At 34.2% G+C, this 24,059-nt stretch overlaps 1 protein-coding gene across 8 annotated transcripts in view; it reads left to right on the top strand.

Moving 5' to 3' along the window:
• Nucleotides 1–24,059, top strand: part of FRY (FRY microtubule binding protein) — a 470,054-nt gene that overhangs the window by 199,510 nt on the left and 246,485 nt on the right. Inside the window, exon 1 of one of the 8 annotated variants that reach the window (XM_031960735.1) lies at nt 21,374–21,378. The exons of the other annotated variants lie outside the window; for them this stretch is intronic. The gene's annotated coding sequence lies outside the window, so the exon portion shown is untranslated. Of the gene's footprint in view, nt 1–21,373; nt 21,379–24,059 lie in introns of those variants that run through there. 8 annotated transcript variants of the gene reach the window in all.

The following is a 24,059-nucleotide window of genomic DNA, read 5'->3' as shown; positions in this document are numbered from 1 at the left end:
TATAAATTTTAAAAATCATTCTTTCTTTTCTGAACATCACCTCAGTATAAAATAGGGAAAAGAGTTAAAAAATTATTTTACTGTGCATTCTTTTTACTCTTCTCCACAAACTCTTTTGAGTTGCCATTCTTCTATTAGCAGTCTTTTGCTAATGACTAAGACTTAGAAATAATCTTGCTGAAAAGTAATGATAAATGAATGTACTCTATTCTTCAGTGTTCTCTTGGAAATGGTTTTTTGAAGGTACAGGACATGTTTTAGAATATCTTGCTTCCCAAGTAATTATGTCTAAAGCCTCATTTGGCATTTGGTTGCAAAATACCCTCCAAATTAATAGAAAGTATTTTTGCTCAATAGTAATAAACAGAATATTGGGGGGGAAATATTAAAATGTTACTTGGTTAATTGAATAAGTAGAAATATTTTTTTCTTCTTAACCTTTTATTTTAAATTCATAATTATTTATTAATTTGTTATCTTCATGCACTTTCTAAACGTACTTTTGGCAAGCATTTTATCCTTTCATATTTTGAAGTAAATGACTAGTTTAAGTAAAAGTGTTTAATCTAGATGTCAATGACTGTAGAAAACATTTCACATCCAGTGAGTCTGAAGTAATAGGAACTATGATGATAATATAAGTGACTGGAGTAAGAGAGAATTGGGTTGGGTTGAGTTTTTTTGATGTTGTTGTTGTTAATGCAAATACAACTCTCCTCACAATTTCATATGTTTTTGTGTGTGTATATATATATATTTTTTAATTTATTTATCTTTGTATTTTTATACATCTTTATTAACTTCCAGGGGAATATTGGAACCACTAACAAAAATCCAATCACTTTTGAGGGCAGGGATTGTTTTCTATTTTGTGTTTCTCCCTATATAGCCTATTTCCAAACACATAGCAGATCCTTTAATAATGTTTGTTGAATGATTAAATGAACCACAGGACATTGTGTTCTTCCTGTCAGAGGACCTACTAAAGACACTGTCAAGGAGGTACCAATGTATGAATAACTTGGGGCAAAGTAAAATAATTAAATAGAATGACGTATAAAAGAAATGTTATAAATTTTTATATCCTTAAAAAGCTTTTAGTTTTTAAATTTAGCTGAAATTATTTTTATGATTTGGTATTGAAATCATTAGGTTTTGATGCATATTCTTTATGTCTTCATGAAACCACGCTTTTATTGCATTAAATCAATCAGTAAATATTTATTGAGTAGCTACTATGTGTCAGTCACTGTACTAAACACTAGGGATACTAAGAATAGCAAAAGATAGTCCTAGCCTTACAACAAATATGTGCGTATATTATAAATATATATATATATATATATATATATATATATATATATGCACAAAGTAATCTATATAGAGAATATATATGAAATAATTAGCAGATGAAAGACATTGGAATTAAGAGGAATTGGAGAAGGCTGTGGAGAAAAGATGGGATTTTAAGTGGGACTTTAAAAAGACCAGAATATTAAACATTTTTTTCAAGAACAGAATATTTTCCCAAGTTTAGCCTTAGGCTGCTTTAATAGCTTGTTAATTAATTAGATTATTTGGCAAGAATAGTTTGTTTTATGAGGATTGTTTTCCATTTACTGTACTTTTTTTCCTTTATCCTTTGGCAATGGATGCTATTTTATTTTGAAATTGAATAGCTTTGAAATGTTTGACTTTCCCACACTAACAGGTGCTGCAATATCTTTAATAGTTCTTAAAGTCTACTCTTTGACAGCCACAATTTTTTCACATTATCTTAAAACAGTTCTTAATCTAGATAGTCTTTAAATTTAGTTTTTTTAAAAATGAATATAGCTTTATACCTTCTTTTCAATATACCTTTCTTTTCTTTTGCATTTTATTTATATACATTTAAAAACATTATTTGTGAAAAGGATCCATAGGCTTTACTTGACTGCCAAAAGGATCTATGACACCTTGCCTTAGAGTAATATCCATTCTTAAAAACTGCAGAATTAAAAACACATGGAGAGCAACACATGGCTAAGTCATGAAATCTAATACTCAGCTTACAAAAGAAAAATTAATAGCTCAGGTTGGAAAATCAGCTCATTCCAATTTTTATCTAGTCAAAGTCAGATGTCTAAGATGGTCTAGCATAAGTAGAAGTTCACACATGACTATAGCTGTCACAAAATGAAATCATATCAACATTATTGTTTTGTCCTAAGTAATTTGCACACCACTGAACTGGAAACTCTATGCTTATGCTATCAGCAGAGTCAGCGTCAGCTTGGTATAGAGTAGGCAGATTATCTCTTTCATGGGTTGCTGAAGCCAAAGAATTTCTCAGCTAATGTAGCCGATCAGTCACAGAGTTCCCAGAGTCAAATCCCCAGGAAGATCAAAATATAGGACTTTTATGTAGGATTGTATGAATTTATCAAAGTTGTGGTTGCTATTTTTGATCCAAAAATGTACATTGCCACAAAACCATAGCCACCCTAATCTCTAACCAGTTATTACAAAGGGATTCCTAGACTATTGCCTTCTAGTTTGACTGCTTCCTTACTCTCTTTCAGTATTCCCTTAGAGGTCCTGTTTCTACTCACTAGGAAATCTTTTGCTCTCTTTCCTGTGACCAATCTTTTTTTTTCCTAATCACTCTCAAAGCATGCTGGTGCATTCATTTTAGAACTGCAGTTACCATCTGTCCATGAACAACTCCAATTTTCTCATCTCCCCAACATTAAGATTCCCTGCCGATATGTATTTCCAGCTATTTTCCCATTAGCAAAGGTGAAGAAAATAAAGTTTGTTTTTCTGCATTCTGGAGTTCTTTCTCATGTTCAGTTTCTCCATCACTCACCAAGGAGGAGATCTGAATCATTTTTGACTCTTTGTTGTTGGCATTCAAGATATACATTTAATTCTAAAACCTATCATGTTTGCTTTTTCCAAATATCCCCAACATCTGGCCCTTCATCTCCATCTCAACAGCCAAATCTTTGTTCCAGTCTCTAATCACCTTCCATCTGGACTATTGCACACCATTCCTCACTTGGCTTCCTGCCTTTTTCACTGCTTACTCATAATCAATCCTGAATGCAGGTCTTATTTCCCATATCTTTGCCTATTTCACTTGCTTCCTTAAAATCACTGGTGTCTGCCACAGCCCTACAGATTTATGTTCTCACTTGTACATAATTAGAGTATGGATTTTTTTTATGTAGATGATTACAGATCTATTGATATTGTTTACAAATCCTTAAAAATAGAAATCAGTGTCAGAACTAATTTTATTGACCACATGTGCTGAAAATAGCGGTTTTTCTTAAGTGTGTGAATTATGAGTGACAAACTTAGTTCCTACCATAGATGACAAGTCAAGGTGATTCTCAGGTTATTAGCCAATGTCACAGACTAAGGAAATGCTGAGAGTATCATCAGAGTCTTGAAAATGCTTTTTAAAGCACATTCTCTTGTGACTAGGCTTAAGGAAAATGACTTTAGTACGGCATAATACAATAGTAGGAGAGACCCAAAAGCAAGTAGTTGCCTAAAGTTAGACAAAAAAAAAAAAGCAAAATGTAATAGTCGGGCTAATATTCTGATTGTTTCTATGCAGAGGACATAACTGCTGTTGGAGTGTACACACTTCAGTGATGGAAGCCCACTCTACAATTTTCAAGTGTCCCTTGTACACAAAATAACAACTGTCAAACTGGCCCAGTGAGCTCATTAAATCACATTGTTCTGCCAGACAAGGCTCTTTTTCTAGGGCGTGACTAAGACACTGTCACTTCTTGGACCAGGGAGAAAGATCTCTCTTTAGGCTCTGGGAAAAGGGTAGAAGATATTTCCCCAGTTCAGGTTGTGTCTTAATTGTGCTGTACATTTTATGTCTGTAAAGGCTGAAGGCTTTGTTCAACTCACATTAAACCAGGATTCTCAGGGAATTGCCCCAGGAACTAAGGAGCTCTGAGACATTAGAAAGGATTAGAAAGCCAGAGGTGAGTTCAAGATTCAGACAGTACAGATAGATGCCTGGGTCAGTCAGTTGAAGGAAAAGGAATAATCAAGTACTGCTGTGTCATTTTTGTGGCATCATCCCATTTGGAAACGTGCATTTTCAGGGAGAACACAAGTGAATCACTTTCTTCACTGAGAGGGAGATGGCTGCAGAGGGAAATGATGCAATGCTGGTCACATGGCATCAAGGATAAAGCCCCATTATGCAAACCTCGTTCATCATTGTTTTGGGGTGTAAAGAAAGCTCCAATAAAGGGACTAGCAAGTAACATATGATTGTTGTTCATTGAGTTTGGCTCCATCTCTTATTATGATAGCGCCCATGACATTTGCTTTGTTTGCCTGTGCTGTCATTGTGATTGCTTTAGATTCCTGTTTATTGTTTAATAGGAGAGGTTTATTTGAGATAACTAAATTATAACTGGATTATAGCTGGGCTTGTATGATTTTAGCAGTCCCTTGAAAGCTTATATCCTATGACATTTTCATTTCAGAAGTTCTATTGATATAAATCTTTTTATTTTATGTGGAAATGGTTTTGCTGGACTTTAAATACTTAATGAGTAACCTTAGCATATAACTGAACCACAAACAGTATCCCTATGATACTGTCTATTCTTTGGTGCTACCTAATACAGGAAACCACTTTTATGATGAAGCCATTTTACAATTTGGGAAATAAACCCTTTTGAATGTCTCCAAAATTGAACAGCCTTATAGAATTAAGATGTCCAGAGAATAATAAAAGCATCAAAGGGTATATATTAAAATTTTTCTTTAAAATTAAGGCATATTCTGCCAATCTTATTTATTTGACCTTTAACATGATTCTCTGAACTAAGCTAAAACAATCTGATACCCAATAATAATGGATATTTAAAAACTTTTACATCATTCTTGTAACCCTACATGTATAGATGGATCATGTTCTGGATACTGATCCATCTATACATATAGGGTTACAAGAATGATCTTTTAGTCAATATTAAATCCTAACATTAACAATAAATGACTGAAGCCCTGTCAAAGATATATTTTGGTCTTTAGCCACAGTTTGTATGACATTATTTTTAATATTAGCCATAAAGACTCCAAAATACTTCCTAACTATGTTGCAGTGTTCCAGCCTCTACCCTTGATCCAACTATGAACTTTTACCTTAATGAGCATTTACTATTTCTTAGATCCAAGCCCAACAAGCTTCTCCCTGATAGTTTTCATACTATGATATTTACTTTTTCCTCATTCTTACTTTCTGATCCTGGTTTTGTAAATCATAGTCAACCATACCTGAATGAACATTACTCTTTGGCTACCAATTCTCTACATATGTTGTCTCCTCCCATTAAAGTGTCAGCTTCTTAAGAGCAGGGAATGTCTTGCTTGCTTGTATGCATATTTCTAACACTTAGCACAGTACCTGGCATATAGGATCACTCAGTGAATGTTCATTTGCTCATTTGTCTTTGAAATCCTCCTTTCTTTAACTAGTTCCAGAGAATTAAATTGAATTTATTTTATAGGCACATGTAACGTGGATTTCACATTATTCTCATAATCATATCCACAGAGCCCAAAATAAGGTGGAAATAGAATAATTCTATTTAAATGATGTTCAAACTTAAATAATGTTTTTTAATAAATGCATTATTTGTGGGATATGCATGGATTTATTTGGAATGAATTTTCATGCTATTAAAAGTCTTTTTAAAATAGAAATATTATCTTTGTTTTATCCTTATATACACACATGGCATTTAAATTAAAATGATCCATTTAAAGATTATAGATCTTAATTTGAGGATTGAGCATTAACAAATGGGTCGTTTCCTCCAAAAATCCTCTCTTGTCAGAATCTAAATCTGAAGTTATAGAAGTAGATTGTGGCAGAGGCTAGATTTGAACCCAGCTCTCCTGATTCCACAGCTGGGTATTTCTCTCCTAGAATCACAGAATGTTATAAAGTAGAAAGCATTTTTAGTGTCAGTTTGCTCAAATGCTCCTGTGGCCTGAGATAGACAAGGATGTGCAGTAGGTGAGAAGATGCAGAGTATAATCCTGAATGTTTTTGCTACCTCCATGATTATCTAGGTAGCAGCAAAGAAATAACAGAGAGGGAGAACATCATAGGGCACTTAGGCTGGCAAGCCTGGGAATGGCTTCATGTTCGTAGGATTTCTTCCAGATCTCACAAATCACAGTGTTCTCTCCCTTACAAATCACAGCAGGATGATGGGAGTCTGTTTTTATGGCAACACCCCAAGCATTAACTCACCAGATGACAGTTCTTATAGTGGCTCTTGGCTAGTGTTCCTTTTTCTGCCTCTGTAGAGCTGATTTTACTCATGCTCTAAACCCCATGTTCTTGACCCTATAGATGAAGTTCCTCGAAATAATAATAATAATAACTATCATTTGCATAGTGCCTATTTTGTCCTCTGTGGCCAGCACTGAATTAAGAACTTTAGAAGTATTGTCATTTGATCCTCATGACGATCCTAGGAGAGAAGTGTTGTTGTTTTCCTCATTTTACAGTTGAGGAAACTGAGGCAGAGCCCAACTCACACATGCAACACATGCACACATGCAACTCACACAACTAAGTATCTGAATACAGATTTGAACTCAGATCTTCCCAATGACAGGACTACCACTCTGTCTTTGAATTACCAAAATACATGCTGTACTTACTATAACATGACAGTTCATGTTGATGCAAATAGGACCAAAAAAAAAAAAAAAAAAACAACAACACATTGAACTGATGTCCTTAAAAGAGAGGATTCCACCTTTATTTCATTTGTTGGTGTAGAGAGGGAGAGATTATCTATAAGAGCCTTTCATCTTCCCAAAACAGACCAAGCTTTAGTCTCGAAAACTCTTTTTACCCCTTTCCTTGTGGATCTATTGAAATAATATATATAAAGAGCTTTGCAAATCACAGTACTCTATAAATAAGAACTATTATCATCATCATCTAATGGAATAATTTCTCAAATTTTCATTGTTCAATTAAAAGATAAAACTCATCTAAAATATTCCTTGAAAATCAGTTGCACATATATGTATATGTGTCTATACATAAAGTTGTCTCTTCTTCTTAGAATGTGAGTACCTTAAGAATGGTGACAAGAATTTCTGCCTTTCTTTGTATCCCCAGAGCTGAACCCAGTGGTAGTCAGTTAGTCAATAAGCATTTATTAAAAGCTTTACTATTTTCTAGACATAAGAACTGGGTATGAAAAAAATAGCAGAGTACTTGCCCTCAAGAAGCTCCTATTCTAGGGGCAGCTAGATGGTGCAATGGATAGAGCATTATCCCTGAAGTCATGAGAACCCGAGTTCAAATCTGCCCTGAGGCACTTGTAACACTTCTTGGCTGTGTGACCCTGGGCAAGTCACTTAAACCCAATTGCTTCAGCCAAAAAAAAAAAAAAAAAAAAAAAAAAAAAAAGCTCCTATTCCAATGAGTAAAATAACATACAAAAATATGTAATAAATGAAACATATTATCAGAGAAATACTATCTGCTCATCACATAGTAGCAGCTTAATAGATGCTTATTGATTGATTTAGCCAGACAACTTATTAAATAATCTTTCTATTAGTGATTCTTTTTTCCTATAGTCACTTACTCACCTACTGCTCAGCATAGAAGAGAATAATTTGGGCAAATTGGGATGTGAGAAGAAACATTGCCCAGTAAAAGCGAATTGGTTGATGATTCCAACATCATATAGTTATTATAAAGTTGTGAAAGTCTCATCATAGTAGAAATAGTTCTTATAGTAGAAATATTATGTAACTATAGTAAATAGATATAATTTCAAATGAGATGTCTATGGAGCACTTTGCACATTTCAAAGTACTATATAAATGTCATTTATTATAAGTCAAAAATAAAACTTATCTAAACTAGGAATTTTTATTATAGTTCCTATTATATATTTTATTCTTATAGAATTATTTAATTATACTCTGTTATAGAATTCTATTATAGAATTATTATATTCTCATTATGTAATTCTCATTATAACTTGGAAACATGTTACTTTCCCCTGATAGAATGTCAGTTCTTGAGGATAGGAACTGTTTCATTTTTGTCTTTGCCTGGAATATAATGAATGCTTAATTATGTTGGTTGATTTTTTTTTAAAAAAAGGAAATCAGCTGATGAAGAATATTCCAAATGTCCTTAATGAATATCAAGGAGTGGGGGAAAGAGAAAGAACTTTATTTCATAGCAATATAGACAATGTGATGAGGTTTTTAATGAGGAAGGGGAAGGGTGCCATAATGAAATCAGCATTTGAATATTTCGTTGCATCATCTATTCTAACCATTACTTCACTTTCTATCCAAAGCATGCATGACTAAGCAGATCAGGCAAATTATCGTTTGGTTTTTTTATTGTAAATGTAAATTTAAGGCAGGGAATCAATTGATTGAGCAATGCCTACAGAGTGATGCTTTGGCTGGGTAGAAGCTGGGCTCTGTAGTTTACTTGAAGGGAACAACAGTCATTTTAAAATTAAAACTGTCTTTTTCATGGTTGTTATAACACAGCCTCTGTTTGATGAATATTGACAATTTATAGGCTGGCAGGTACATATTGTTTGTTTTCTCTGACAACAAATGGCAAGATGCTGCATTCTTGAGTTGTTTAAATGTACAAAAAGGCACTCTGTGGACAATTCTGGATTTCCCACTAAGATTGCTTTGGGATGATTACAGTGTGTCAGCTAGCCTTCATTAACTAACCACTTTTGGATGGGGATGCCTTTTGTGAAAATGAGACATTATTATATAGGAGGAACCCATTGCATTAGGAAGGCCACACAGAAATTACTTAAGAAAATGCAACAGAGGATTATGCCTGCTGGCTTTTTAAATTCCAGCAGCAGTTCTTCTGTTGAACAGTAATAGAAGTTACATCATTTGTTTCAGTCTTCCCTTTCCATTTTTGTGTGGCGCTACTGTAGTGTACCAAAGTGAGCAAAAGAAAAAGAGGAGGTGTAGAGGAAAGGTACCTGGTCCTACATAGCGTTGTGAAATCAGTGAAGTTCAGGAAGTAAGATGCAGAGCCAGAGGAAGCATCATATTGTGGAGGAATATATTCGGTAGAAAATGAAGAGATGCTCTCCCTAACAGAGGTTTGGAGAGAAACTCTTATTTTGTCTAACCTAGTTATTTTATAGATAAGGAAACTGAGGCCAAAAGTAGCTTACCTAAGATAAATAAATGACAGAATCAGAATATTATCCCAGGTCCTTCGATTCCAAATTTAATATTTTTTCCTCTTAGTCTTTAAAATAGTTTCAGAATAAGATGGCATGTCTTAGAATAAGGTGAATTAAATTAAATGTTTTATCACATATATATACACTTAACATTTGTAGGAAAAATTTTTGATTTCCTTCACAAGCTAATTGTGCAATATTTCAAAGTCTGATTCTTTTTGTACAGCAAAATAACGTTTTGGTCATGTATACTTATTGTGTATCTAATTTATATTTTAATATATTTAACATCTACTGGTCATCCTGCCATCTAGGTGAGGGGGTGGGGGGGTAAGAGGTGAAAAATTGGAACAAGAGGTTTGGCAATTGTTAATGCTGTAAAGTTACCCATGCATATATCCTGTAAATAAAAGGCTATTAAAAAAAATAATAAATAAATAAATAAAATTTAAAAAAAAAAAAAAACATTTGTAGGAAAAATGGTAAAAATAATAGTCACAACTCCAGAAAGGTTGGGAATTACTCCTCTAGGATATAATAGCATAAAAAAGACAGCATCCATCAGAACAAATATTTTGAATTAGCAGCAGCAGCAGCAGAAGAGAATTTTAACATAAAAGGAGAGGTTATATAGCAGTAGGGCCAAGTGTTTAGGAAAAAACAATATTTATACCATGATTTTTGTTCTTTCATCCTAGAATATGGGAGGGATATTTCTTGGGACAGGAAAGTAATAATTTCCCTTCTTGTTTGGTAAGGAAAGGTTTGTGAAATAGGTAATTTTTAAAAGGTCTTTGAAGGAGGGAGGGAGGAGATTACTTGGCAGAGTAGGGGGGAAAAAGGCATGTCAAGGAGAATTTGTAAAGCCATGGAGTTGGGAGTGGGAGCACCAAAGGAAGGGAGTGGTGAGAAGGTTGGCATAGATAGATGGAAGGTAATTAAAGAACTCCATAAGCTAATGAAAAAAGAATCCCAACAAAAATTTATAAGGACCTCAGCCTAGCTAAGCTACTGAATGGACTACTTCCATCCTCAGCCAGTCTCTCCTAGAGTCTAATAAGCTACTCCTGAGTTTGAAGCTTTATATTATTAACTCTATGAAGCCACCAGGATATCATTCCTGCCTATAATATAAATGGATTATTTGTTCTGGTGCTTAGTTTTGCTATTGGAAGTTTATATGAACATTTCTCACTCTGTGTTCCTTTACATGATTTTTCCAAGAAGATGTTGCCTACCTTAAATTTAAAAGTTCAGTCTGCAAATAGTTCATGAATACCTCTGGTTCTGTGCTTCAAGAGATAAAAAGAAACAAAAAACAATCTTTGTCCTCAGGGAGTTTTTAATTCAATAAGTGTTTCTTAAGGACCTACAATTTTAGTGATCACCACAATGCTAGGGTTACAAAGATGAATTCTGACATGGTTCCTGGAAGAATTTTTTTTTTTTTTTTTTTATTTATTTATTTATTTTTAATTTAATAGCCTTTTATTTACAGGATATATACATGGGTAACTTTACAGCATTAACAATTGCCAAATCTCTTGTTCCAATTTTTCACCTCTTACCCCCCCACCCCCTCCCCTAAATGGCAGGATGACCAGTAGATGTTAAATATATTAAAATATAACTTAGATACATAATAAATATACATGACAAAAGCTATTATTTGCTGTACAAAAGAATCAGACTCTGAATTATTGTACAATTAGCTTGTGAAGGAAATCAAAAATGCAGGTGTGCATAAATATAGGGATTGGGAATTCAATGTAATGGTTTTTAGTCATCCCCCAGAGTTCTTTTTCTGGGTATAGCTGGTTCAGTTCATTACTGCTCCATTAGAAATGATTTGGTTAATCTCGTTGCTGAGGATGGCCTGATCCATCAGAACTGGTCATCATCTAGTATTGTTGTTGAAGTATATAATGATCTCCTGGTCCTGCTCATTTCACTCAGCATCAGTTCGTGTAAGTCTCTCCTCCTGGAAGAATTTAAAGGGAGTGAGACACATTAAATAAATTGCTCTCTTATTCTTCCTCATATGTTATACTCCACAAGTATCTCTATGCTTTTTTATAGACTATTTCCAATACTCAAATTGTTTTCCCTGCTTTTTTCAAAGCTTAATTCATTAATGACCTTTTACATAAAGTCTTTCCCCAGAGATTCTAAGTATCTATCTTATCTCTCTCCTCAAAACTTATATTGTATCTATACATTCAATTTTCATATTCCTTTTATGTTCATGTTTTTTCCCTTGTAAGTAGATATTTCAACCTCCATATATATAAAATCAAACTCAAATCTTTCCCCCAAAAAATCTACTTTTTTTAAACTTCCCTATTTATCTCAAGGGTACCATAATCCTACTAGTCACTCAGAATTTCAAGTATCCCTCAATCATTTTTAGTCACATACAATCAGTTGCCAAATCTTATCATTTCCACCTGTGCAACATCCCTGCCATCCATCTTCTTCTCTTCACTCATGAGGCCCAGTTTTCAATTCAGTCCTTTATCACCTCTTGCATGGACTATCACATCATCCCCCTAATTAGCTTCACTTCTTCTAATGGTTTAATACATCCTCTTTCACAGATAAGATGATGTGATTATTCTTCTTAATAAACCCCCAGTAGCACCCTGTCATTTCTAAGGTCAACTATAAATTCCTGAATTTGTCATTTAAAGCCCTTCATAATCCAATCCCAATCTACCCTTCCAGTATTGTTATACATCACTCCCCTTCATGTATGCAATTAATTGGCTATCTTATTGTGTTTTATGCAGTACTCTATTTCCCTATTGCACTGCCTCCTCATAATTGGAATGTATTCCATCCTCACCTCCCTTTCAAAGCCTTAAAGACTTAGTTCTTAGTTTCTGGCTCCAGATTTGACTTTCTGAATTTCAATGACACCAGGCCTCCATGAAAGTATTTTCTCTCTGCCCCCTTTTTTGCTCCCTCATTTGTTGTCTTTCCCCATCAGACTATAAGCTTCTTGAAAACAGGAACTGTCTTTTACTTGTATTTGTAATCTTGAGATCTAGCACAATTGCCTAACACAAAATAAATGCTTAATAAATGCCTCTCCCCTTGATGAGAATCCAGAGATGAAGTAAAAGAAGTGAGGGAAATGTGGGAGAAACAGAAGAAACGGTTGATAATGCAAAAATTAAATAATAGCAATAGCAATAATAAGAAAAGAAATAAATTACAATGCAGTATATAATTTAGCAACTGATTAGTTGCTAAATGAATGGTACAGCCCAGTGTTGCCAAACTCAAATAAAAATAAGGCCACTCACTAATCTATACACAAAGATCCCTGTAAGCTGCATATTGACTTAGTTTTAAAATATACTATTATCCATACTTCATCATATTTTTATTTTTTTAATATTTCCCAATGACATTTTAAATTTAGTTTGGATACACTCAAGAGTTTGGTGGACTTCATGTAGTCTGACAGCAACTTATTTAACATCTCTGGTGTAGACAATGAGTGATGTGAATTATTTAGGCTATAAAAATGCAACTTCTAGTAATATATGACTATTTTGAATATACATAGCTGAGTCTCATTCTGTTCCATTCAAATCATCAATATCTCTTATATCTCTGTTAGGCACTGGGTTCTGGGGTCTACAAAGACAAAAAGAAGATTGTTTCTTCTTTTTAGGGGACTTATTTCTACATTCTTCCAACTCTATAGAGGTACTCAATACTGTATTATTGATATTATTTTCACTTCTTGGCTTGTAGTTGTTGTTTTATTTGTATGTGGATTCATTTCAAGTACTATGCTCTCCAAACTTTGTGGCTTTGGCTGGTGACATTAGTTTTTTTAAACATACCACACTTGTTTTCCTAATGTGTCTTCACCTTTATAATACTACCACAGGAGCTGTAATAGGGACAAAAGTTTCCTAAACCATTGTCCAACATGACCCCATAGGCAATAGAATGGTTTCATGATGTCAAGTAATGATATTCTACACCTGTATTTGTTGTTGATGTTGACTTGCACTGCATGTGCTAAGTGACTCCAGGCAGTGAAAGCCAAGGTTGCCATTGAGTTATAAGATCTGAAGTTGAATAAGGTGACCTAGATAAGTGCAGAAATGTGGTGTTGTTTCTGAAATACTGAGGGTTGATACCATCATTTGATGGAGTACTCAGAAACTTCTTCACAATTTTAACCTATTCTTTTACTTATTTCCATCCTGAGTCCAGCGTATCTCTTCAGATTTCATCTCTTATAGGTACTAACAAGTCCATTCTCCTTTTGGCAGGAGATTTTTATAAGCTTAAGATTACATGGCACACAGCATCAAAAATGTCACCAAACCATAGTTCAGGGTGAAGTTTGAAAATGCTGGAAACCAAGATACTTCAAATGTGGTCTTTTTTTCCCTTCTTGGATCAACCATTGGTGAATACCTGAAATAGATCCCTTACCCTGAACAATAAGGAAAATGAGAGAATTGCAAGGATTGGAAAAGTAAGTGGTTAATTGTGGGAATAGAATGAATCAAACTCCATCTTATGACTCTTTTCTGAAGCTAGCTCAGTTTCTATTCAATTATTTGCTTAGTTCAAATACTGTCTTGAGGAAAATTTATTCAATGTGAGAACTAGGAGAAAAATTTATTATATTATTTGAACCTATCCCTGTGTGCCTGAAAAACTGGATCATTGCTACCTGTTATTTAGACCCTTAACTAAGGACAAAGGTTATGCTGACCAGGAACAAAGTCAGATGCAAAAAATGATAGTAGTAGTTTTCTTACAATTATGTATCTCAAGAAACTCATATGTCTTATCTGAAAACAGGCCACATACCAATCAATCAATCATTGTTTTCATGTTCTTTTTATTGCTTATAGACACTTTGGGGAGTAGGACACCCCCTTTTCTGATTCTAGGGAATTATATGTATTTGTTCTCTTCCTCCCAACTTAAAAAGTCCCTAGTCTTTTATCCAATTAGAAATCAAATAACTTAATGTGTTATTTCTTTTTAATTGGCCCATTTGATTAATTGTTTTATATATATATATATACACATATATATATGTAATACTATAGGTATCACATTTTAAGGAAACTGAGCCTCAGATTCTAAGATCAGAGATTGAGAACTGGAAGGGACCTTGGAGATCATCAAATTCAATCCTTTTATTTTATAGAAAAGCAAAATTAGGTAAAGGAGAAAGAAAAGGAAAGGAATACATATTTACATTGCATCTACCAAATGCCAGGCACTGTATTAAGTATTTTTTATAAATATCATCTCATTTTATCCTTACAACTAGCATTGAAAATAGGTACTATTATCCCAATTTTATTGTTTGTCCTTTGTTCTTGAAGAGCACCATGACATCAGGGAGGTAATGCCATGAAATACAAGTGAATTGGATTGGAGTAGGGGGGCTGGACAAGGTCATCTGCCTCAAATTAAAATTATCCCAATTTACAGGTGAGCAAACAGAAGCAAACAGAGTCTAAGGGACTTCTCCGAGATCACATAGCTAGTAAGCGTCTGAGGCTAGATTTGAACTTGGGTCTTCATGACTTCAGCACCAGCATATGTTCCACTACTCTACCAGCTACCTCTCAACATAAAATAAATTAAAAGCAAATAAAGGTTAGAAGTGAAATCTGAACCCAAGTATTCCTGACTCAAATCTAGCACTCTATGCATAGTGCTAGCTGATTGTCTAACTTCATACATTACATGTTGACCATTAGGTATTGTTACTCAGTTGTCCCAGTCACATCTGACTCTTCCTGATCCTATTTAAGGGGTTTCTTTGCGAAGATATTGAAGTGGTTTTTGCCATTTCTTCCTCCAGTTCATTTTGCAGATGGGGAAAGTGAGGCAAACAGAGGTAAGTGATTTGCCCAGGGTCATTAGTGTTTGAGACCAGTTTTGAATTCAGGAATATGAGTCTTCCTGTCTTCAGAGATGGCACTCTCCACCTACCTGTGCTGACCATAAGAAGAAATATGCTATTTTCATTATTACAGCTGGGTCTTGAATGGCACAAACAATGAATCTTGGGAATTGAACACATTATTCACATTTGCATTGCATATGTCCATTGGGCTGGAACCAGTGATCATATTTTACAAAATTACATCTTCAAAGAGTGTGAATTCAAATGCATGTAACTTCGCAGGCTTCATTATACACTAATTAAGACTTAACTGTTCTTCATTTTCCTAATCATTACCTAAAACTCTAGAAGATTATATGTGTCAAAACTAGACAAACTAGCAAAATTACCTGGTTATTCATGACAAAATCTTTTATGATCAAAGTAGCTACTAAAGTCTTCCAAAGAGTACCAAAATGATTGGCTACAAAGATAACCAGTGATCAAGAGAAGCTACCAGTTGATTAAGTCTCCTATGCCATTCCTGATGCTTGTTATTCAACTGTGTTCTCCTAAAGTCTAGTTATACCTGTAAAGTTATCTTTACCCCTTTATGTTGCAGTCTCCAGATCACTTTTTATCACTTACACAATCTTCACTATTTTTTAAATCATTTATGAAGCATCTATCATGTATTAGGCCACACAGATACAAAGACCAAAAAATAAAAAATAAAAAGGATCTGCCCTTGCCCTCAAGAAACTTAGGGCTTTTACACAGACAAATAAATACTAAACTGTTAAAATATTGTCAGTTATACATTGCTCTCAAGAGTTTTTGCTTTCTTGATATTATATATATATAATATATATATGTATTTCTTGAGCATTAAGAAATTTCTAATCTTGTGGAAAATAATCTCTAATATAACAACAATTAATAATAATAATAATGATAAGTAGAGGGATTAGGAAAGGCTTTCCATACGAGGTATGTCCTGAATGGAGCCTTGAAAGAAGATAAGAATTATCTTTAGAAATCTGAAGCCATACAATGGATAAATGGATATGAACAGCCGTTTTTCAATAATTTGACTTAGCAATACCACTATTAAGTCTGTTTCCCAAGGCAATCAGGGAAAAAAGAAAAGAGCCTATATGTTCTAAACTATTTATAGTAGCTCTCTTTGTGATGGCAAAAAACTGGAAATTGAAAGGATTCCCATAAAATGGGGAATGGCTAAAGGAGTTGTAATATATGATTGTGATGGAATAAGAAGTGATGAGCAGGTTGGTTTTAGAAAAACATGGAAAGACTTGTGAAATTATGAAAAGTGAAATGAACAAAATCAAGATCACATTATATAAAGTAATACTATTCAAAGAATAATTGTGAACAAACAAATTATACTCAGTATTATAAATATTCAAATCAACTGTAAAGGTCTTATGGGGAAAAAATCCTATTTACTTCTGAAGAAAAAATTGATAAATAGAAATAATGCATAGTATTGTTTTTCATCTATTTATAAATCTGAGTCAAATGATGGGCTTCTGTAGTATAGGATGAGAAGGGAGGGAGACAGACAGTTTGGAACATAAAATGTAATGAAATAAATAGAGAAAAGTTTTTTTTTAAAAATGAAAAAGAAAGAAATCTGAAGCTGTAAATATTTCCAAGCCTCTTTCCAGTTATTTGTTTCTATGAGCTAGTATTTATTCTCCCTACAATTACTCTTTCTTTGTCATAGCCTCTCTAATTAGATGGCATGCATATAATGTGTTAAGGTTTCAAAAGCACTTTATAAATATCACATTTGACATTTACAACAATCATAGGAGATGGGTATTATTATTATCCCATATTACAGATGAGGAAACTGACTGAGATTAAGTGATTTACAATTCACAGAATTAGAAAGTACCTGAAGCAGAATTTGAACACAGGTATTCCTGACTCCAGCTTCAGCACTCTGTGCATTGCACCACTTAGCTGCTTCTAATATAAAAAATATGTCAAATATCCATCTTAGGTAGCAAAGAATTTCTAAAAATTAAACAACTGAAAATTGGATTCTTGGGCCTTTATCCTGCAAATTATTTCACTTAATATTAAATGAGTTCCCAATGATTCTTCCCTCTAACAGTAACTTGAGGACATCTAGTAATGTGGGATAGTGGATGATTCTTGGGATTACTAGAAGTTTTCAACCACTAAATGGAAGCCCCTTTGAAGTCAACTCTTGCCTGTCTCCTAGGACTTGTTAGACTAAGTGGTCAGACAGATGGCAGTACTCCCTTGGCTGAGCCAGAACAAACCAGTATTTTCCTAGAGGCTCACCACACAAACAACTGTGTGATGCATTTGTTAGCGGTATATGTCTTTAGGCAATGACAATCCTTTGCAGATATTCCTGTAATTCCAAAGCCTGTTTGTTAACTTCGATATTTCTCAACACATTGAGACATTGTCTTTAATTCAAGGTCATAGCTTCATTCTGTTTTCCATGGAGAAAGCCAGATATGAAAATTAGGTTTGTTTTTTATGGCAATAGTGTCAACACTATAGAAGTACTATGCAAAAGTAATATATCACACTGAAAGTTGTGGTCACATTTTTGAGGGAAAGTGTCCTCTTCTAATCTTAATTGAAGAGCTAAGTATTATGGAATCATAGGTAGTCTGAGAGACAGACAGCAGTTTAGAGGTCATAGCTCATAGTCTTGAAGCTTCAAGAAAAATTAAAGATCATCTAGTCTGATTTTTTTCACTTCTATCATTCATTTTTCAAACAAAGTTAGGACCCCAAGTTAGAAGCCCCTCAAATGTCAGAATTAGTGGTTGAGCTCAGATACTGCACCAAAACCTTTCCAAGTGTACTAGAAGAACATTGAAACATTGTGATCTGGTTGGTTACAGAGAATGATTATCAGCAAGTGATATATTAAATGTATTTATACCTCTTTATTAAATTTCTAGAAAGATTAAGTACCTTTGTAACCGTACACAATGAAATCATCTGGATAACTAAAATATGTTACTAAAAACTATAAACTTAAGCAATAACAAAATTTAAAAACAATAACAGTGCTTGCTACTTCTCAGTTGAAAGAATAAATGTTAATGGATTGGGCTACCAAATCATGCATAAATAAAATTAACGGTTGTCTGTCTGAATTTTTTGTTAGTAAAAAAAAGTTTTGTTTTTAATTGACTTAAATATAAAGATGCTGCCATTACATTTTCATTTGAAAATGAAGTGTTTTATAAAAGCAAACTAAACATGATGAAGTCAGGAAAGACCTGGATTCAAATTCTGCCTCCAACATTTGCTTTGTGACATAAACTCCTTGAACCTACAAGACCTCATTTTAAGATCAAAGTGATAGTATTAGTACTTATTTCTCAAGCATTCGTGAGGCTTAGAAGGTAGTCTAACGTACTTCACAAACCTAAAAATTCTATATTATAATGTCTGTCTTTATTTGTAATCTGTCTAAATCTCACTTTCTTCCTTTGTGAAATGGTTTCAGTTATCATGAGGTTTATCAACTAAGATACTTTCTGTACAGTATTTTGTAAACTTTAAAAGGCTATATAAATATTGGCTATTATGAAATACCCACCAAAATCAACTTCAAGTATGGCTTTTATAATATTATAGAGTAAATTATGTGGACAAATGGTCAATTAGGTAAATAGACTCTATTGTGTATTCTCCCTATCTTAAAGTTGAAATAATAGAATAGATATCAATCAGTGGTTAAATATAATCCATTCTTGGAAGGAATAATGTACATTAAAGGGGACAAATGGTCAATTAGGTAAATAGACTCTATTGTGTATTCTCCCTATCTTAAAGTTGAAATAATAGAATAGATATCAATCAGTGGTTAAATATAATCCATTCTTGGAAGGAATAATGTACATTAAAGGAATTCTTAAAATACCTTCTAACTTCTGATAATCTGTGACTGATAATGGTTGCAGTGGATTAGGGAGATTTCAATTTGCATTTATAATTCTGTTACCAAAATAATGCAGAAATTGAGAGAACATTTTTATGGATGGTTGACATTTTTGTAGATGAACATTGATAGGGAAACAAAGCCTTTAAATAATAATAGCATCAAATATTTACTATATGCCATGTCTATGCTAAACACAGAGAATACAAATACAAGCAAAAGAGACGGTGCCTGTCCTCAAAAAGTTTACATTCTAATGAGATAATACAATACATCAAAGGATGCTGAAAAGGAAAAAGGAAAGAGGAAAGTTCACCTGACATAGGGGCATGATGAAAGTCTAGAATCCACATTAAAAAAATGAGTGATTTGGATGCCCTCCTTCAATAGAAGAGTAATCATCCAGAGGAAAGGGCTGCAGAACTGGAAAGTACTTCAGGGATGGGAGAAGGGGAGCATTACAGATTTTAAAATATCATTAATATGGCATATTTTGTTTATTTTGAATATAATAACCATGAGACCAATAAAATATAAAATGACTATCAATTCTTTGAAGTCTTCTTTAGCATTGGTTGTGGAGTGGTAGAAAAGGACAAAAGAAGATCTGTATGTGTATGTATACATATTCATGTATATGTATACATACATACATAGTTGCCCTTAATTGTAGCCTTCTTGGGGAAGAGGAGGGAAAATAAAGTAAAAAATGCACAGCAAAGAGCAAAAGAAAACCTACAAGGAAGCAAAGAAAAGATGGAATATTTGAAAACAATAAGTAGTATTTATTACAGATTTTCTTAAAATGGAACTTTATTGCTTATTGAATCCTCTCTTAGTTCTGTTGTATATGTGGCAATTTTTTTCTTTTCTTATTTTTTACTTAAGTTTCAAATGAATTTTAAAACTTTCATATATATACATATATATATGGATAGATAGATAGATTAAAATTAATTTAACTGTTGGTCGTCTATGAGATTGTAACCAAATTTGGCACAATTCTGACAAATTGAACTGTGTACCTGTAACCCTAATCCCAAAGTATGTGACTCTCACCTTATGAATGAAGATGCCCAAAATTTTTGTCAAGGGTAGGGCAAAATTTGCAAGAGAACTGAAAAGATTCCATCTTTGCAGTCTGCTTTGAGTTCTCTTCAGGTTTCAAGTTGCTTTGGACACTCTTGATGGACAACCTGAATGCTATGCTTGTACCCATGAAATATTAAAAGAAATAGAGGAAAACTTCCAATTCACTGAATATATCCCCTATGGAAGAATATTATAAAAATAAATATAGCAATCACCTACCTGAAAAGATTTGTGATTTAGATTCTGTATTGATTATCTCATGGATAATCTGCTTCTATCAACTCATCTTTCCCTCCCTTCTTTTTTGCTTTTTGTCCAGTTAAGTTTTTTTATAGGCTGAATAAATCACATATGTGTTAGAATTGTTTGTAAGAGCTATACGGGGCCAGAGAGGCAGAATCTCTCCTATAAGTAAAAAGTACAAGTTTTCAGTACATTGACTATGGACACTATTTTGACTGCAGTGTTTTGTGCTTACTTCCTAGTTTTCCAGCAATGTTCTAAAAAGATGAAATTGATAGTATGACTGATAAATATAGACCTAACGCTCAAGGAGCTGACAATCTAATGGGAGAAATGGCATGCAAACAAATACATTCAAACAAAGATGCACAGGACATGTATAGGGTAACTTGGAGATATTTAGCAAAGGAAAGATACTAGCATTTAGACAGATATGGAAAGATGGGATTTTTAGCTGGGACTTAAAGGAAGTCAAAAAAGCCAGGAGAACAAGATGAGAAAGGAGAGAATTCAAGCATAAAACATTGCCAATGAAAATGCCTAGAGTTTAGACATAGCATATCTTGTGTGAGGAGACTAGTGTCTCTGCAGTCCAGTGTACTTGGGGTGAATAAAGTATAAAGAAGATGGGAAAGCTAGTAAAGGGACAGGTAAAGACTTTGAATGCCAAATATATTTTATATTTGATTCTGGATATGATAGAGAGACACAACTAAGAGAGAAGCAACAAGAGGCCTGGTCTCACAGACTATGACCCACATGAGAGAAAAACCCAGAGCTCCTTCCTGTCACCCCGTATGTCTTCCTTTAGTTTTCCCAAGAAAAAGAAAAGTCAAGCAGTCCCATGGGAATTTTTGTATGCACACTCAGTTCCAACTTAGCAGCCAATCAAAGCCAATGCAACAATATATGATCAACAGGAAGCAATCATGGAATCCTGGGTCTGGAGAGAGAGAGAGAGAGAGAGAGAAAGAAAGAAAGAGAAAGAAAGTATTCGTGCATGCTTATAAGGGCTGAGCTGTTATTGGCCAGCCTTCCTTTACCTAGAGTATTATTATCATGCTTAGAAACCTCAATCTTTAAAAGTCCTACAATAAAATCAGAATTTTTATCTATATTTTCTGAAAAGAAGAAAAATGAAATGAGAAGAAATAAATTTTATTTTCATGGTCCTGGGATGCTAATATAAATAGCATTCTTTTTATTAAACAATAAACACAGTTTGAAAGGTTGATCTCAAAATAACTCAGGCAACTTGGAAACTGTCAAAGGTCAAGCATTAAGTCCTCTTCAGGCCCCTGTCTTTTTGGCAAAAGATGAATTGGGTGAAAGAATTCTGTTCACTATTCAAATTCTTGGCAAGTCTGTAGGTATAGACTATATCATGACTGTTTTGGTCCCATTTTAGTAATTCATAAAACAAATGCCTCATTTCCTCCTTAGTTTTCACAATTGAGATGTAAACCCCTAAAAACTAGGATTCTGTAATTTTAAGAAGTTTCAATTACAATAGTATTAACTCCCAGCTACTACAAATGTCCATTTCATTATAGTGAATAGTGTTTCTTAATCTGAAATGTCCCTCCCTTACCCTCCTCCCATTGTAATGCTGGAGAAACTGAGCAAGATAGAGATTAGAGAGTATTTAATAATTTATTAAATGAAGAGATTTACTGGGATCAGATGGATCCATGGTTTGGTCCCAGGGCTGAACGAGACTATCATCTCCAAGAATCCAGCAATGAGAGTTCTCAATGACATATATACACATTGCTCAGACTCAGGGGGTAGATTGAGGTGGGGGTGGAGTCAGGGATCTGAGAGAAGGAAAGGGACTCTGACAATTGGGTTCTGATGAGGTGAGGGGAGGCATGAGGGGAGGAACCCCAGAGATGGAGAAAGGCATCTTGATAAGATGGTATCTGACATTCCAGTAGCTTGAGATGGGAAGAGGCATTCTGATATTCTAAAGCATAAGATCTTTTATCCTTATTAAATATTCTGATAAAGAGGGAGGGGAGGTTTTGCAGGACTGAGAAGCAGAGAAAATGAGTCAGGTCAGGGTAATTAGAGAAACTGAGAACTGTGGTTTAACACCATATTCAATAATAAAGAATGAAGAAAGGGAGAGAGGGAGGAAGGGAGAAAAGAGGATAGGTCAATAAGCTATTAAGTGCCTATTATTTGTCAGGCCCTGTGCAAAGCTGATGATACAAAGAAAGAAAAACATAGCCCCAGTCTTCAAGGAACTCATAGTTTAACTCAAATGGAAATCAAAAGGAAGAAAAGCAGGAAAGAAAGGAAAAGGAAGGAAGGAAGGAAGGAAGGAAGGAAGGGGGAGAGAATAGAGGGAGGGAGAAAAAGAAGGGAGGGAGGGAGGAAAGAAACTAAGTTTCCTTAAAGACGATTCCTTAAAGAAGTCCAAAAAGACAGTTACTTAAGGACTAACTATGTGCCAAGCACTTTGATAAGCACTGGGGATACAAATACAAAGGCACACACAAGCCTTGACCTTAAGAAACATATGTTTAAATATGGGGAGTGGTAACCAAAGAGGCATTTTGGCCTGGAAAGTTATTGGACTGGTGAGTGAGACTATTTCTAAAGAAAACCTTTCTTTATTGAATTAAACAAAGGATAGAAAGTTTTTTGTTTCGCCGTGATTGTCACATTTTCTTAAACTTCCATGGATGAGAGCAGAGGCTTATTCTTATTTCCCTGCATCCTACCCAGGACCTTTGACAATAGTGCACAGTAAATGTTTATTAGATGAATGATTGAATGTCTAGACCAAATTTTGGTTAGCCAGTAAAAATAGATTTTACAACTGAAATTGTGCCCAGGTAAAGATCAATCTTTTTCATTTTGGTTCAAGTAACAACGATTTTGAATTTTCCTTTTCCTTTTCTTAGTTGTTATCCTATAAACCTCTCTTCTAATAAAGGGCAAGACATTTAACACTTACCAGGATTGGTGCACCTTCTTGCCCTTACAAATTAAGTCCTTAGGCTGGTTTATGTAGTGTGCCTTTTTAAATAATATAATTATAGTTTTAAAAACCAATCACACTTCCTTGAGTTATTTCAGCCCATTTTAAGCGTGTCATTTTCTTTAGGGGTGTGTGGTTTCTCGCATGACTCTTGGCTTGGAAAAAGGATTCTCTCTTGTTGATTTTGTCTGAAAGAATTTAAGCTGTTTAAAGATCATTTGCACTTCTGGCCAAAAGTTCAAAAGCTAGGGTTTATCACCCATCCTGTGTTACTGCTTTTACATTTCTTCTATCCCAAAGAAATCAACCAACTCCAGCTAGTTTGGACTGTGGGAGAACGAATGTATTTGGTATGCATGGATTGTTTATGGACAGCCTGTGTTGTAGGGGGGGTCAGTCTCATGTTCCTGGAGTGCTTTGACTGGTTTCACTAATCTGTCAGTAGAGTATGTACTTGGGAGATAAATATAGACAGACAGCCACCCTGAAAGTTGTAGGTCACTGTCATACTGTGGAGCTAAAAATTACCCCTTTGGTATGGAGAAAGCCTGTTCTGTACTGAAGACTTGTTTTAGTTTGTATCTTACTGTAGGTCTTTAACACCTGCCCAAGAATACACCTTTGTGCTCCCCA

This window comes from Sarcophilus harrisii, chromosome 3 (assembly GCF_902635505.1).
Source record: "Sarcophilus harrisii chromosome 3, mSarHar1.11, whole genome shotgun sequence".
NCBI lineage: Eukaryota > Metazoa > Chordata > Mammalia > Dasyuromorphia > Dasyuridae > Sarcophilus > Sarcophilus harrisii.
Note: the sequence above shows the minus strand (reverse complement) of the source record. Positions and strands in the feature narration are given on the sequence as shown.